The following is a 4,592-nucleotide window of genomic DNA, read 5'->3' as shown; positions in this document are numbered from 1 at the left end:
CTCTCTCTCTCTCTCTCTCTCTCTCTCTCTCTCTCTCTCTCTCTCTCTCTCTCTCTCTCTCTCTCTCTCTCTCTCTCTCTCTCTCTCTCTCTCTCTCTGTATATATATGGAGTATGAAGTATTATCTAAAGATCTATTATAATGTTTAATCTATTTTTATAATCCTATTTCTAGTGGTAACCTTAACTGGGTAAGACATTTGATGTTTGTAAATTTTAATAGTTTAACAGATTTTTGCAGATATTCAGAATTATTTTAATTTATCAATAAAAAATTATCAATTTATTTTTTCTCTTAGTGTATGAAGTAGTGTGTAGCAGCTGTAGGCTTTTGCTAGAAACATACCTCAAATTTTGGCAAAAGAAGTTATGTTAATCAAGTCAATCAAAGCCCTAAGGCATTATTTATATTGATGGGTAGCCTATTTATACTTATACTTATGGGACACTACTGTGAAGCAAAGTAACCCCAGTAGATTTCCACTTAGTGATAAGGGGTGTCTACTTCCTGCAACACATTGGTCAGTTAATTTTACGGGAAATTTGTGTCATATGAACAAAGGTGTTTGCAATATAACTGTGATATTCAAGTAATTTCTGCATATTTGCTCTGGTATACTGATAACCATTACAGCCTCATTGCATTATATTGTTTTAAAGGGTGTGCTTGCCCTGCTACTTAATGTGCTGCTTAATGATTCACTATGGTGCTGGACACTTGGTAAATCTTGATCAGCAGCCTGTGAAATGCATGTGTTGATTTTGATATGTACACTGGGTAGCTTGTTAGGATTAGGTAGATTTTTTTGTGTAGCATCATCAGTAGAGGAAGGAATTGTTCATGTCTACTTTTTCCTCTCACATTTAGGAATTGGGTAAAGTGTAGGCTGTGTAGCTTGTTAGGAGATTGTTTTGGTTTGTAGCATCATTGTTGGCAGTGGAGGAAGGGACGGCTCATCGGTCCATGCCTGTAATTTCCTGATTACATGAATTAATTAGGTACATCCATCTGGTGGGGAGAAGCATTGGTTTGTCAGGGGCAGGACAACAGCTAGACAGCAGCCAACTCCCACATAAGATTCTAGGGAAGGAATACTACTCTCTAACTCTTCTTTCTCCTCCCTCTCCACATGCTGTTTTTATTTTCATTATTATTCTCCTAATTATCTTCTCTTCCTCCCTGCTTATTTTCTTCCATTCTTATTTTTCTTGCTAATCATGATCTGCCACATCATGTGGGACAGCGTACCATTTTCCTCTTTCTGTTTCCAGTCTTGAGGTTTGTTGTTTGATCAGTGTTATTGTAGGTTTGGGAAATGGTAATTTAGAATACAGTTGCAAGTTTAAAAGGCAGTTGATTTTATTAATTAACAGGAAAAACCCTAGTCTTCTAATAAGCGCTGCGAGCAACAAGCCATTCACATTTGAAATAACCGTGGACGATGTTAATGTTATATTTATACATGTGAATAATTTATGTACACGAAGGCATTTTCTCAAGATAGACAGGCAATATATTTAGCAGCGAGAAGAGAAACATTGGAACTTTGTTTTGTGTTGAACCGTTGATGACCTTGACCCAACAGACCGTCTTGCTTTTGTCTTGTGCACCATCCATTGCATCCTAGGCCTTCATTTGACACTACAGCCGAGAGGAACATAATACAAACAGTATCTTATGAAAAATAAAAAAAAGTAATAATTATGTAAGATTGGATATGGAGGTGAGAAAGCAAAATGTCCCGAGGGTGAGATGGGCGAAGGAGGCCAAGGGAGTGTTGTGGTGGGAGTGAGAGTGGTGGCGCCGCCTTGTTTTGAGTGTTGTGGCGCCGCTGTGGCTGGCCAGGCGGTGAGGACATTGCAACACAGCGACCTGCCGAGCCAAGGTAGAGTGATGCTTATTCATAGTATTCATTAAGGTGGTGGTGGTGCTGGTGGAGGTGGGCGTGGTGGTGGTGGTGGTGGTGACGGAGTGGACACATTGTTGGGGGTCTCGGGAAAGCTACAGAAAAAGTGCCCGTGGAAGCCCTGTGAATGAGAGGTTGGCGTGTGTCCTTACAACTTATTGCTTTGATGGGGGTATTCTCTCCCTCGCCACTCACTACCGCGTCATCTCGCCAGAAAATATCAAACTTTAAAATATAATCGAGTGTTTAGCTAATGACATGCAACACCAAGCCATGATAGTGCCATCGTAGCTCAGGGGGGCAAGGGAAAGATTATAGCTGCTGTTATTTCCTTTTTTAATGTCTCATTGTTGTGTACTGTGTCTGCACAACATGTGCCAGGGAGTGGATTTTGTTGCTAATGTAATATAATTATGTTGACAATGCAGTGTTGTGTTGTTGCCTGTTAAGGGTTAGACTGTCTCATGCTGCTTGTACATACAGCCTGTTGTGGGACCAGAGTGATGTTGATTTACACACTTAGAAGATGGTCTACAATTCCTTCAATAAATAAACACCTGTTGCATTGCAGTCTTTGCTCCTCCCCTGAAGGGTCTTGAGGGAAATTTTGAGTAGTGGGCATTCACTGACTTATAGAGTGAAATTTGGTTTTTCTGATTGGTACTGATGTGTTTTGAGTGAAGCTACTTCCTGTTGGTCCTGCAAATTTCTTTTATGGGGTGGACAGAAAGTGGTAAATGCTAGCTGCTGACCTGCTGCCCACAGCAGGTTTGTTTGTAAATTGTCAGAAATACATGTTGACATGTGCGGTAAAAGTGCTTCCATTCTTTTTACATAAAATCTTTTCCTAGCCTCAACAATATTGGGAGACTTGTTGGGAAAGTGGAGTTTTGGGTGGGGAAGCCAACTTACTGATAAAACCCACACAAAAAATATATAGGGAATTCCAAATTTCAACAAAAATCTAGACCTGTTGTAAATTATTTTTTAATTCTAAGACTGTAAAAGTAATTACTAACTCAGAGATTCTGGAAAACCTTGGTGAGGTGTGGTGTGCAGGTGTCCCTCACCATGTATTGGGATCTCTAGATGGCAAGGCTTCCTCAGCAACATGTGGTCTTGCTATTGTCTCACAGAATGAAGATTCAAGTCTTGTAAGATTAAAAGTTATGTTGGGTTTCAGGATTAAAATTTTAATTATCAGAATTTATTTATTTAAGTCATGACTTGTATACCCAGTCTACTCTCATACTGTTTCACAAGTATTAGTATTAATCAGCCAAGTTTTGGCAGATCCTGACATTTACAAGAAGGAAGAAAACATTGGGCTCATAAATAAGTTGTATTGCCAGTCTGTAATGGAAGTTTTAAGGAATGAGGATAAACTGGTGAGATCATATCTTTGTGTGGAGAGAGAGAGAGAGAGAGAGAGAGAGAGAGAGAGAGAGAGAGAGAGAGAGAGAGAGAGAGAGAGAGAGAGAGAGAGGTTACTAACATATTGCACAGTTATTAGCTGGGTTGTCTGACTTCTGTCTATTGATTTCTGGGAAGAGCATAAAGGATAATTATTCTGATTGAGGTGTGCTGGGAATGGCATGATGGCATCTCTCATATTAGTTTCTGGAATTTATTTGAAAGGCTGCAACATTTGTGTTGTGTTATTTTTTTGTGATAAAAATGCATGTTGATACTGGTGTGTGTAGTTCAATTAAGAGAAAAAGCAGTCTTGGGTTAGCTAGGAAACTGACAGGCCAGATAGGTAACTAGAAAATAGGAGGCCAGATTGGTAACTAGAATAGGAAGATTAAATAAGGTTTGCTGAGGTGACCTGGAATAGGTGGTGCATCTTGCTTGCTTATGAACTGTTTTAAGAGAGGAGAATCAAATTCTCTCTCTCTCTCTCTCTCTCTCTCTCTCTCTCTCTCTCTCTCTCTCTCTCTCTCTCTCTCTCTCTCTCTCTCTCTCTCTCTCTCTCTCTCTCTCTCTCTCTCTCTCTCTCTCTCTCTCTCTCTCTCTCTCTCTCTCTCTCTCTCTCTATGCCCCTATAAAAAAAAGTGGTGAGTGGTGAAGGTCAGGGGAGGCCATTATATGTTAGTGAATCATAGAGGCTGATGATGATGTATTCTGTGCAAGTAAATGTCCTATAAACTTGCTGGCTTTATTTACCTGCAGTTTGTTAACAGTTTGCAGTCCAATATACAAGATGAACTTAATTTAATCATCCTAATACCTTATTACTTATCACATTCCTTATCTGTACTCACCTCTGTGGGCCTTTTGCTCTTTCTTTTAGTTGCCTTAGACATTTGCCCGTCATACATAAAAAAAGAAAAGAAAAAAGGCCTCACCAGTATCATACAGTTACATACAGTAGTAGTGGTGGTGGTGGTGGTGGTGGTGGTGGTGGTAGGTTACCCTCTCACAGTGCATCCAATACCCATCTTAGTAAACTGGAATCCATATACAGTCACTCTTATACTGCTTACCCGTCTAAGGAGTTCCCGATAGCTGGTGGTAATAGGGATAATTGAGCTCTTACATAACGCTAACATAATGACGCACTCACTCAATGCCTCCACTCACATCCTCTCCTTAACTCTCTCTCTCTCTCTCTCTCTCTCTCTCTCTCTCTCTCTCTCTCTCTCTCTCTCTCTCTCTCTCTCTCTCTCTCTCTCTCTCTCTCTCT

At 40.1% G+C, this 4,592-nt stretch overlaps 1 protein-coding gene across 2 annotated transcripts in view; it reads left to right on the top strand.

The window, feature by feature from the left end:
• Positions 1-374: 374 nt before the first annotated feature.
• Positions 375-4,592, top strand: part of LOC135103483 (G-protein-signaling modulator 2-like) — an 83,199-nt gene continuing 78,981 nt past the window's right edge. Inside the window, exon 1 of one of the 2 annotated variants that reach the window (XM_064009830.1) lies at positions 375-1,885. The gene's annotated coding sequence lies outside the window, so the exon portion shown is untranslated. The remainder of the gene's footprint in view (positions 1,886-4,592) is intronic. The other variant, XM_064009835.1, reaches the window with a different exon arrangement.

The sequence above is a fragment of the Scylla paramamosain genome, chromosome 9, assembly GCF_035594125.1.
Source record: "Scylla paramamosain isolate STU-SP2022 chromosome 9, ASM3559412v1, whole genome shotgun sequence".
NCBI classification, from domain to species: domain Eukaryota; kingdom Metazoa; phylum Arthropoda; class Malacostraca; order Decapoda; family Portunidae; genus Scylla; species Scylla paramamosain.
This window is presented reverse-complemented; position numbering and strand designations above follow the sequence as displayed.